Genomic DNA, 13580 nt, shown 5'->3' with positions numbered 1-13580 from the left:
CTCCCTCTTTTCCATAAAGCAACATGAGATATTTTATCAAATGATTTTGTTGTTCAATATTGAATAACTTATTATATCTTTTTTTTCTTTTTATATTAGAAGGGTTTATATTGAATAGAAAATTTGTCCATTTCCTCTTCTTTCTACAATTCTATTTTATTAATGATCCCATATAGGTAAACTATTGGTAAATGGAGATAAGGGTTAAGCATGAGAGGAAAGGTGTAGAAAGTTGGACATACAACATTCTGCTCCAATTATCACTTTGGTTAAAGCACTGAACTATCCCAACTTCATCTGCTTTTTTTTTTTCTTCTCTTCCATTCTGTATCTTCTCCACCTCTTCCTTCTCCACCTTCTTTGAAGCTTCTCATCTCCTTGCATCACTGAGACATTTCCAAGAGATGCAGCATACACAGAGTATGATCTGAGAATAAACAAAATCAAGGTAGATCAAATAAATTCACACAGACATTCTAACATGAACACCATCCTTGGAAAACATACTGCAAAGAGGATAAGTTAGATATTCTCCTGAAGCTTAGAGACTCCTTGAGGCACCAAAATAACTATGAAGGGGATTTTTTATGAACTAGGATTTTTTTTCAGTAAATCTGAAAGCAAGAGCTTAAGAAAAGCAATAGATTTTAACAATGGAACCTATCTTATTAGCTTTATGTTATGCTAAGCAGGCAGTGTTTCAGTGTCTTTTTTGTTCCCACATCCCAGTGAAGGGACATTTGCCCTCTGAAGAGCAAGGAATAGAGATTAAGATAACATGATTTTCATAGGGCAGTTTAACAATGGCACATCCCAGTTCTTCACTGAATATGTCTTCATTGTGAACAGAAGTGCTGAACTATGTATGTCAATATCTGAGATCAAGAAGCCTCCTACTATATGAAACCTCTATATGTATATTGTGATGCACTGACCCATAAGACATCCAGAAATCACAAGATTTCTTACCTTAGCCTCAAGAAAAGCAAGCATTTTCATTGTAACTGAGTCTTCAGATATACTGGAAGAGGTAGACAGGAAGGTTTGGAATCTAAATAAACTTCTTTGTAATGTCCTTTTCCAATATGAGCCTTATTTTTTTTTTTGTAATAATATTAGTAAGAACCTGATCTACAAAGTGTAAGGGCTCAGGAAAACAGCTTTCCTTATCTACAACAATTTTCAATAAGATCAGACACCAGTCATTTTGATTATTGGTAGTCCAACAGGTGAATCTTGGTTTTATGCTATTTGTCCAGAGTGCTAGCACTAGAGTTAAACTCTGAGATTTTCAGATTAAAATCGATTTATGCATCAGGAAGTTAATTTAAAAAAAAAAAAACAAAAGGTAACTCACTTGTGTACAAAATAAGTAGAGGTAAATGAAAGGCTTAAGTAAGTCTAAAAATAGTTCTTGAAAAAAAAACAAATTAATTTAAAATGTAGGAAAGAACTAGTATTCTTTGAATATTATCCCTAATTAATTTTGTGTTCTTCTCTATTAAAGATTCAATGAAGATACTGAGATTTATTTTTATTAAAGCTTTTTATTTTCAAAACATATGCATGGATAATTTTTCAACATTGACATTTGCAAAATCTTGTGTTCCAAATTTTCCCCTTCTTCCCTCCATCCCTTCCCCTAGATGTCAAGTAATCCAATATATGTTAAACATGTTAAAATATATGTTAAATCCAATATATGTATACATATTTATAAAATTATCTTGCTGCACAAGAAAAATCAGATCAAAAGGGAAAAAAAAAAGAAAAAACAAAATGCAAGCTAACAACAAAATGAGTGAAAATTCTATGTTGTGGTCCATACTCAGTTCCCACACTCCTCTATCTGGGTATATATGGCCCTCTTTATCACAAGATTGGAACTGGCCTCAATCAAGATACTTAGATTTTTTTTTTAATTTTAATAGCTTTTTATTTACAAGTTATTTGCATGGTAATTTTACAACATTGACAATTGCCAAACCTTTTGTTCCAATTTTTCCCCTCCTTTCCCCACCTCCTCCCCTAGATGGCAGGATGATCAATGCATGTTAAATATATTAGAGGATAAATTAAATACAAAATAAGTATACATGTCCAAACCATTATTTTGCTGTACAAAAAGAATTGGACTCTGAAATATTGTACAGTTAACCTATGAAGGAAATCAAAAATGCAGGCAGGGAAAAATATAGAGATTGGGAATTTGATGTAATGGCTCTTAGTCATCTCCCAGAGTTCTTTTGCTGGGTGTAGCTGGTTCAGTTCATTACTGCTCCATTAGAACTGATTTGGTTCATCTCATTGCTGAAGATGGCCAGGTCCATCAGAATTGATCATCATATAGTATTATTGTTATATTATTATATTATATATTATAATTATATTATATAATAATATTATTATATATTATATTATATAATTATTATTTTTATATATATTATATATTATATTATATATATGTAATATATTAATTGATATATATAATATATTATATTATAGCAGTATCCTGGCTCTGCTTGTTTCACTCAGCATCAGTTCATGTAAGTCTCTCCAGGACTTTCTGAAATCATCCTGTTGATCGTTTCTTACTGAACAATAATATTCCATATTATTCATATACCACAATTTATTCAGCCATTATCCAATTGATGGTGATCTACTCAGTTTCCAGTTTCTGGCCACTACAAAGAGTGCTGCCACAAACATTCTTGCACATATAGGTCCCTTTCCCTTCTTTAAGATCTCGTTGGACTATAAACCCAGTAGTAACACTGCTGGGTCAAAGGGTATGCACAGTTTGATAACTTTTTGAGCATAGTTCCAAATTGTAGTCACAATTCCACCAACAATGTATTAGTGTCCCTGTTTTCCCACACCCCCTCCAATATTCCGCATTATTTTTCCCTGTCATGCTAGCCAGTCTAACAGGTGTGTAGTGGTATCTCAGAGTTGTCTTAATTTGCATTTCTCTGATTAATAATGATTTGGAGCATCTTTTCATATGGCTAGATATAGTTTCAATTTCTTCATCTGAAAATTGTCTGTTCTTATCTTTTGACCATTTATCAATTGGATAATGGCTTGATTTTTTATAAATTAGAGTCAATTCTCTATATATTTTGGATATGAGGTCTTTAAGATACTTAGATTTTGAAAGTGTTTAAACCCATTATTTTCTCACATTGTAATAGTAAGTCTATGTTCTGCTGGGTCTCCTTCACTTTAAATGCCATTATTGTACCACATGATGTTTATGAAGAGATTCAATGTAGTATAATAAATAAAGTGCTAAACTTTGGTTCAGGGAGACATTAGTTCAAATCCTATTTGAGACAGTGTCTATGACACTTTTTACCTGTGTTATCCTGTGCAAATCACTTAAACTCTCAGATGTCCAAGTAACTCCTCAGGAAATTTATGAATTAGAAATTTATTTCAATCTGCATTGATGGAGATAGTTCCTTCATTCCACATGCTGATGAAATTGCAGACTTTGTTGTTACATCAGTATTAATCATCTTTATATTCTAGCCACCTTGCTCACTTTAATATTCAAGTCAGAGGAATTACCAAAAGTATCTGCCCCAATTGCATGGAAAGAACTACATGGATTTCTCTTTTTCCAAAAACAAAGTAGCTGATTAATTCTTGCCTTTATTAATGACAGAGAAAGAAATGGGTGGAAATGCTATCTTAACTTCATCATGATCAATTAAAAGAAATTGATGAGACTGAGATGAGGAAACCTTAGGAGGAAATGACTACTCCATTTTAAACTATATATTAAAGGAAAGAAAATAGGTATAGTCAGACCACAAACCCTACCTACTTTTGGGGTGATAAAGATAGGCATGATAACTCAGGCTTAAGATTCTGCAAAGGAATATTGTCCAAGTGGGACCATTTCTGTTTCCATTCAACCATGTTTCCATGGTTAAAAAATTTCAGAATTAAAATTATGGAGAAAGAAACATGAAGAAGAGTGGATTTGTCCTTAGCCCTATAAAAAGAGTTGATATGATATTGAATTAGCATTTTAGTGTTTACAAAGTTTTATATAAACTATCTCTATAATTTTCATAATGACTATATGAGCTATTTGAGAGTACTAGAGGAATTATTGTCATTTTTCAAATGAGGAGATGGATTTTGAGAGGTTAAATATTTTGCTTTGGTCACATAGTAAGTGGGAAGTTAAAGTTGGAATTTAATTGAAATTAAAGTTGAAGATTAAAGTTCAATTCTCTTCTTCTTTCAATCCATCAGTATTCCCTCTGTTCTATGATTCTGACATTCTATACTATTCAACATTTTGAAAGAATCAATGATTTGTGTATGGGCATAAATTTTAGATTACAGGTAACTGGAATGGTCAATACATTAGATAACAAAGTTAGAATTCAAAAGATATTGACAGTCTAGACCAATGGTCTGAATCTTATAAAATTAGATTAGAATAAATGATGTCCTAGTTTTCAAATGAGAGAAAGGAAAGAGTCTGTAATCTATGGGCTAAGGACTTGAATGTAATTCTTTGGAAAATTCTAGATTAAATCATTGTTTAAAGTCTACGTAGAAAGGAAAGCAGCGATAACAAAATCAGTGTTCCTTTATCAAGAATGGGTCATGCCAGACTGACTTTATTTTCTTTTTATTCCTTATTGGAATTACTATACTAAGATCAGAAGAACACTATGAATATAGTTTATGTAGATTTTATCAAGGCTTTTAATAAAGTCTGTCTCCCTATTCTTTTGGTGATGTGGAGAAATAGAGTAGACAATCCATTTAGATAGGTCTAAACCTGATTGGATGATCAGATTCATTGATTCCTAATGGCATGAAAGTTTGGGGTGTTCCAGAGGAGATATGTGTTTGATCGCACAAAGATTAAAATTTTTTTATTGATTATTTTGATAAAAATACAACTGACATGTTCATCAAACTTGAGGATGACACAAAGATAAGAGGAATAGATAGCATTGTTTGTCAGAATCAGATCCATAGAGATAGCAAGTAATGCAACAGATGAAGCACAGGGCCTAAAATTAAGAAAGACTGAGTTCAAACCAGCCTCAGACACTTACTAGCTGTGATCCTGGGCAAGTAATTTAACCTCTGTTTGCATAAGATTCTCATCTGTAAACAGACTATATAGTACAACTCTATCATCCATGGTTCTTCTAAGGATAAAATAAAATAATTGTAAAGCATTTACTATAGAGCGTGGCACAAGGTAGGTGTTATATAAAACCTTATTCCCTTCCTTTTATCCTACAAAGATCATAACAGCCTAGAAAAATGGACAGTATCTAATTAGGTGAAATTCTATAGGAATATCTTCTACTTGGGCAAAAAAGATCAGTTTCATAAAGTGAAAGATGGGAAGAAACATGGTTAGAGAATAATGAATCATACTGGGAGGTGGCAACCAAATGGGTTACATTAAAAGAGGCATAGTTTCCAGGAATAGGGAGTGATCATCCCACTCTACTTTGCTCTTGTCAGATCTCAGTTGAAGTTTGTTCAGTTCTGGACACTGTAATTTAAAAGGGTATTGATCAGCTGGTGTTGTGATTTAACAAAAAAAAAAAAAAAGGCTGGTAGAGGTTTACTAAAGGAATACAAAAGACACAGACACTTCTAGCTTTGGAAATACTCATTAGGAAAAAATAAAAAATAAAAATAAAAAAAAACCCTGATACCCTTTTCAGTGCTTAAAGAAGGATAATGTACCTTAGTACCAATGGATATCTTCTAGTAGCACTGGCCTTGAAAGTGGATAATACTCATTTCCAAAAATAAGACTATCATTTCAGTAGTCAACCAACAAGAATAAGGTGTTTTAAGCAGAAAGGATTTAAGCAGACAGAGGGGTTGTAATTTTTTTTTTACTAAAAGCATAATCAAGAAATATGTGTCTCTTTGCTTTAGACTGAACAGAGGACAGTTTCCAAAAGGGAGCTACTTGTATCTAAAGAGGGAAGATATTCTTCCACCACATTGGAGGATATTCAGGCCAATGGAGATATAGAGGGCAAGAGGAATATGAAGTATCATGAATTCTTATCAACCAGAAATCAATTCAAGGAATTGGGGCTGTTAAGCTTGTAGAAAAAAAAAAAAAAAAGAATCATGATACATGAGTATTGTATTGAAGTATGTGGAGGTCTGTCACATGGGGAAAGCTAGGTGATGCCCTAGATAAAGGACTGGGTTTGAAAGAACTGAGTTCAAACCTGACCTCAGATTAGATGTATAATTTTGGGCAAGCATTTTAGCCCTGTTTGCTTCAGTTTCCTCATCTGTAAGATGAACTGGAGAAAGAAAGGGCAAGTTTCTCCAATATCTTAGCCAAGAAAACTCAAAATGAAGTCATGAAGAGTCAAACATTGCTAAAATGACTGAACAACAACATATGGAAGAGCATTTAGTCTTGTTCTGTTTGTCCCCAGAGGACAGAAACAGGAGAAATGAGTTCAAAGTGCAAAAAGGAAGTTTTAAGTTTCAATTTGAGAAAAGGAGGAAAAAAATTCCTAACAAATAGTAGCACTGCTCAAAAGTGGAAATGAACTGCCTTTAAAAGAGGTATTTCCTTTCATTTGAGATCTTCAAGCAGAGAATAAATAACCACAGATATATCACAATAGTTGTTGTTGTTGTTGTTCATGGATTGAGCCATTGAAGCTCCTTTCAGCTCTTAAATTTGATAAATTCCATTTCTGAAGGTCATTAAAAGAATAACATACAGGGGTAGAGCCAAGAAGGTAGAAAGTAGACAGGTCTTTGAGTTCTTCAGGGCTTCCCTCAGATCAACACTAGATTAAGTCTCTAAATGGATATTGGAGTGACAAAACCCACAAATATTTGGAATTTAACAAATTTTCAGCAGAAAATATTTCAATTGGAAGGAGAGGCAGAAGGGGAGGCAGCTTAGCACAGGTTCAGTGCAGGAACCCAGAGGCTTCCATAAGTTGGGGGAATTTGCCAGGAAGCTCTTAGCCAAAATGCAACAGCTACTCTGTCCTGATTCAGAAGCCAGTGGATCAACAGACTAGCTGCCAGACATCTAACACAACTAAAGAAGACAAATAGTAAGCTCCTAAACCACAGCATAACAAGCAGGACTTGGCCACACTTCCTCACAACAGGAAAGAAGTTGTCAGCACCAGCCCCAGGGGAGCATAAAGCTGCTGTCAATTGTAAAGGAAGCTTGGGATAATCTATTCTTTGCCCTAAGAGCTTACCTCAACCTTTAAAAATGAACAAAAAAGCGAAAAGACCTCTGACCATAGAGAGCTATTATGGAGACAGGAAAGAACAAATCTCAAACCCTGGGGTCATTAAAGGCAAAATATCTCCAGATGAAGGCTCAAAAGATGGAATGAGTTGGTTTCCAACTCAAAAGGCTCTCTTGGAAGAATTCAAAAAGGATTTTAAAGGAGAGTTAGAACTAAAATGGGAGAAGGAAATGAAAGCTTTGTAAGAGAGTTTAGAAAAGGAAACAGATATTATCTGAAGAAAACTCCTTAAAAATAGATTTGGTGAAGTGGGAAAAGAAAACAACTCCTTGAAAAATAGAATTGGCAAAATGGAAAAAGAGAACAACTACTTAAAAAATAGAATTGGGGAATGAGTATAATGAGACAACATACCAAAATTAATGGAATACAGCCAAAGCAATTTTTAGGGGAAAATTTATATCTCCAGATGCTTAGTTGCATAAAATAGAGAAAGAAAAAATCATTGAATTGGGCTTGCAACTAAAAAAAGCTAGGAAAAGAACAAATTAACCCTCCCCCCCAATTAAATATCAAATTTGAAACTCTGGAAATAAAAGGAGAGATTAATAAAATTGAAATTAAGAAAACTATTGAACTAATTGAAAATTAAGAAAACTAATTGAAGAAGAAAAACAGAATTGAACAAGAATTGGTTTTATGAAAAGCCAAAAAATAAAAAAAAATAGTTAATTTGATTAGAAAAAGAAAATAAGAAAATCAAATTGCCAATATCAAAAATGAAAAGAGTGATCTTTTCACCAATGAAGAGGAAATTAGAACAATAATGAGGAGCTATTTTGCCCAACTGTATGCCAAAAAATCTGACAATCTAAGTGAAATGAATTAATACTTACAAAAATATAGATTGCCCAGAATAACAAAGGAGGAAATAAATTACTTAAATAGTCTCATTTTAGAAAAAGAAATTGAATGAGATATTAATCAACTGCCTAAGAAAAAAGGCTCCAGGGCCAAATGGATTTACAAGTGGATTCTACCAAACATTTAAAGAATAGTTAATTCCAATACTATGAAAACTATTTGGAAAAATAGGGAAAGAAGGAATGCTATCAAATTCCTTTTATGATACAGATATGATGAATGATAACTAAACTAGGTAGAGTCAAAACAGAGAAAGAAAATTATAGACCAATTTCCCTCATAAATATTGATGCAAAAATTTTCAATAAAATATTAGCAAAGAGATTACAGCAAGCTATCATCAGGATAATACAGCATGATCAAGTAGGATTTGTACCAAGAATGCAGGGATAGTTCAATATCAGGAAAACTCTGATTATAATAGTGAATATAATAATAGCCAAACTAACAGAACTCATATGGTTATCTCAAAAGACACAGAAAAAGCATTTGACAAAATACAACATCCATTCCTGCGCTAGCACCCAGGACACCCCAGAATCAGCCGGAGTCAGGATAAGCAAAAGTCCCTATTCTTTATTCTTGGTCTTTAGATGCAGGATTAAACAGGATGGAAGCAGAATCTCCACTACTGCCTTCTCCCTCGTCTACCACCAAAGTGTGATTCTGGCTTGTCTTACTCTACCCCCTAGTCCCTCCTACAATCCTCTGTATACAGCAATCATTGAGCCAGCACAGGATAGTGACAAGGACCATTTTCCAAGCATATGCCCATAGAGTATTGTCCAATCAGTGATGAGCCTTAAGTGCTTGAACCGACCTCAGTGCAACGACTCAAGAGTTTTAGCCCTCTACACATTCCTATTAAAAACACTAGAGAGCATAGGAATAAATGGAATTTTCCTTAAAATGATCAGTAAGCATCGCATGTGATGGGATCAAATGGAAGCATTCCTAATAAAATTAGGAGTGAAACAAGGTTGCTTACTACTACTATTGCTGTTCAATACTATATTAGAAATAGTAGCATTAGCAGTAAGAGAAGGAAAAGAAATTAAAGTAATTAGAGTAATTAATGAGGAAATCAAATTAACAATCCTTTCAGATGATATGATGGTATGCTTAGAAAATCCTAGATAATCAACTAAAAAATACTAGAAACAATTCACAACTTTAACAAAGTTGTAGGATATAAAATAAATCCACGGAAATCATCAGCATTTTTATATGTTACCAACAAAGTCCAGCAGCAAGAGTTACAAAGAGAAAGTCCATGTAAAATAATTATACATAATATAAAATATTTGGGAATCTACCTACCAAGGCAAAGTGAGGAATTATATGAACACAATTACAAAACACTTTCTACACAAATAAAGTCAGATCTAACCAATTAGAAGTATATCGATTGCTTAGGATATTATGGTTAGGGTGTCAGGTATGGGTCAATGCCTAATCTCTGCTGTACTATTTTCCAATTTCTCCAACAATTTTTGTCAAGTAGTGAGTTCTTATCCTAGAAGCTGGAGTCTTATCAGACACTAGATTACCATAGTCATTTACTAATATGTCTTGTGAATCTAACCTATTCTAGCGATCAACTAGTCTGTTTCTTAACCAGTACCAAATGGTTTTGATAATTGTTATAGTTTTAGATTTGGTACAGCTAGGTCACTTTCATTTGCTTTTTTTTTTCATTAATTCCCTTGAAATTCTTGACCTTTTTTTCTTCCAGATGAACTTTGTTATTTTTTCTAGTTATGTAAAATAATTTCTTGGCAATTTGATTGGTATGGCACTGAATAAAAATATCAATTATGTAGAATTGTTATTCTTATTATATTAATTACTACGCATAAATTTTGAAAATAAAAAACTAAAAAAAAAAGTGTGACACACTATCTAGTGACATACATAGGTGAGATAGGAAACAGCTGTTACCCCGAGCAGCCCAAATGAGAGCCAACTGTGGAGAAAGAATGCAGCACATGAGAAAGGATTTCTCTCTCATTCTCTCCTCTCTCTCCTCCACTCTGACAATAATTTGTCAATTTGAAATGTAGTTAATTGCCTGGTATGCCTTCTAGCTAACACCCTATACCCATGAGCACTTGATATTCTTCTAATTGATTAGATCTGACTTTATATTGTGTAGCAAGTGTTTTGTAATTGTGTTCATATAGTTTCCGACTTTTCCTTGGCAGGTAGATTCCATATACAGCAAAGAAGTAGTTGAAACTACTAGAAGTATGGTCTCAGCAGAAAAGAGTCAAGAGAAAATTAGCCCTAGTAGTCAGGAATGAGAAATGTAGAGAGAAATAGGCCCGTGGATCCAGGTTGAGCAAGATGCCCAGTAGTGGTCAGGGAAGAATGCCTTGAGACATAAGATAAGAAGAGACATCAACTCTGATCTTATGTATTTCCCATGTATGTACCTTACTACCAGTGTACTATGTGTAGCTTCCCATTCTTACCACAATTGCCCAGTGTTTATGACAATTATAGACCAATTTTCCTCATTCAAGGGACAGTGTTCATGACAATTTTTATGTAGCCTGCTTAGTAATGCCATTACTATTAGCTCATTGTATCTACTGGCTGACTATTAATCCTTAGAACACTCGGCTAGAGGTTCAAAAGTATGATTTCACCAAGTATCTTGAGTCTAAGTAAATAATTGCCCTCTGGGGACCCAACTCACAATCTGAGAGTTGCAAATTGGGAATGTTAAATTAGAAGGGGGTTCTTCAATAAGTCCCACATTTAGATTCAAAAAACAAACTTCTTGATCATAGAATAAGGGTTTAATAGCCATGATTTATTATAAAGTCTATTAAGTTTCAGTAGAATTTAAACTTAATAAGGGTCAAAATGGGAAACAGCAGATAAAAAAATCTAATCCAAGATTAGACATTATTAATAGAAGATAAAATAGAGAATAAAGGACTTAAGAGAGCCTTTGTCAAACTACATATAAGGCATTTTATTTAGTTCTGGTTGCCATGACAATCTGTGACCTAATTCCAGCCTTTGCACTGACTATCCTAAGTGCATGGTAGTGGATAGAGAGGTGGAACTAAATTCAGCAAGATCTGAATTCAGATTTTATCTCTGACATGAACTGTGTGATTCTAGATAAATAATATAAATCTTCGTCTGATTTGGTTTCCTCATCTGGAAAATAAGAATAATAAGAGTATTTATCTTTCAGGGTGTTATGAGAAGGAAATGAGATAATATTTGCAAATTGCTTTGCAACACCTTCAAGAACTACACAAATGCAAATGTATTACGTTTATAATTATTAATCCTTATTCCCAACTTCTGTCTCTTTGATTCTCCGGATTTCTTCAAGACAGTTCAGACCTCACCTATGGAAATAGGAGACTTTTCCTTCTCTTCTTAGAAAGTTTCTCTTTTCTTTGAAATTACATTTCATACACTCTGTCTATATCTTGTATTTTTTATTTATTTACATGTTATCTTTCCTTGTGAAACTTGAGCTTTATAATTTTGTATTTCTAGCAGTTAGTACCCAGAAATACTAAGTGCTTAATAAATACTTTCTGATTGATTGACAGATTTATCAAATCCAGCCCTTTCATTTTATAGATGAGACTAAAGCCCAGAGAAATTGAAAATTTGCCTATGGTTACAGAAGTAGTATCAGAATCAAGTCTCTAACATAGAACCTCAGATAACAAATCTAAAAATTTTCCCCCATGGCATGTAATATAAGCATATTTAAATTGGACAAAAAACACATAAAAGAGATTTAATAACCATCTTCAGTTATTTGAAGGTGTATCATAAGGAAGACAGTTTAAAATTGCCTTCCCTGGTGTTACAGGACAGAACTACAAACAATGATGCAAGTTGTAGAGAAACAAATTTTAGCTTGATGTAAGGAAGCACTCTCTTGCGCTTAACATTTTGTCCAAAGTAGTAAATGTTGCCTTAAAGAGAAATATGTCTTTTTATAGGAAGACATCAAATGGGCTCTGAGTGAGCACTTATCTAGAATTTCAGGGAAGCTGTTCCTTTTGAGAGATAGGTTGGATTTGTCAAAGTTAGTGATAACTACTAACTCAAGATTTTGTGATTCTTTAACTTGGAAATTTAAACCAGTCTTCATTCTGTTTTATTCATAACTACCTGGTAGAATTACTGCCTGGATATTTGTAATTTCAGTCAGATCCATTTCAAATTGTACAAAATATCTATTCAGCCAATCATTGGTATACTTGTGTTTTGAAATCTTCTTTGGTGAAGATGCTCTATCTGGTGACAGGTTTTCTATCCTTCCTTTGATGAAATCACCCAAACCTATGATGATAGGAATACATAGACCATGTACATATTTGACCTATATTCCTTGCACATTTAGTCTTGTGATTCTTCACTATTTCTCTAGAATTTGATTTTTGTCCCATTGGATTCATAGGTATCATCTCATTGAAACTAATCTGAAAAATTATCAAAATAGGTTTTTATTTTAATTTTGGAATTAAATTCTAACTTAATTTAATCTAAATTCTTGATTTTTGTGTAAAGTTTTGTGACTTAATTTTTTTCTTCTAGTGATATAAGGATTCACACTGCTTTGATTCTTTTTTATTTTTACATTGATCTCTTATGGCAGCATAACTGCAAAATTAACAAGCTAGCCTGTTCTCTTTACTTCTGTATTATTTTTAATATCTAGACAAGATGTAACAATCTTGAGACAAATAAGATCCACTGATGGTCAAAAGCACTTATTCCCTCCATTTTTATAACTCTTTCCCATTAATTCATGTACCTTGTCTCAATGCCATAAATCTAAAACCGTCCTATGCCAACATGTTATCCTATTCTCTTGCCTCAATTTCTTATAGTTTTTGGAGGATGCTATAACCTTCATGGCATATAAGTAAGTGTGTGTGTGTGTGTGTGTGTGTGTATCCCTCTTTAACCCATTTCCAATGTGAGTAGGTTTTCAGAACTATTAGCCATCCTTCCCTTTTTAATGTCTCTGTGTCTTTTCTTCTTCTGCACCTTATTAGTATAACATAATTACTATTTTTACCAATTCCCAGGAAGTTTTGCTTATTAGAGTCAGATCATACTAAACTCTACTGCAATCTTTCTTTGAGCTACCCAATTCAATTACTGATGTCAATTTTAAACATATGGTACACATTTCCATGCAAAAACCATAATTTGTTATTGTTGAGTCTCTTGAAATTAATCCTTGGTTTTGGCTCTTATATGTTAAATTTTTGATTAAGTTTGGGTTTTGTTGAGACAAAGTCCTGAAAATTTGCAGTTTCATTAAATGTCCTTTTATTTTTCATTCAATATTATAGTTAATTTTGCAGATACGATATTTTTGCTAAAGTCTTCATTTTTTATGATTGCATATATACA

At 33.1% G+C, this 13580-nt stretch overlaps 1 pseudogene; it reads left to right on the top strand.

Annotated features, from left to right (window-relative positions):
* The first annotated feature begins 480 nt into the window (after nt 1-480).
* LOC111719789 lies at nt 481-1008 on the top strand (annotated as a pseudogene).
* The last annotated feature ends 12572 nt before the right edge of the window (nt 1009-13580 follow it).

Source organism: Sarcophilus harrisii, chromosome 3 (assembly GCF_902635505.1).
Source record: "Sarcophilus harrisii chromosome 3, mSarHar1.11, whole genome shotgun sequence".
Lineage (NCBI taxonomy): Eukaryota > Metazoa > Chordata > Mammalia > Dasyuromorphia > Dasyuridae > Sarcophilus > Sarcophilus harrisii.
This window is presented reverse-complemented; position numbering and strand designations above follow the sequence as displayed.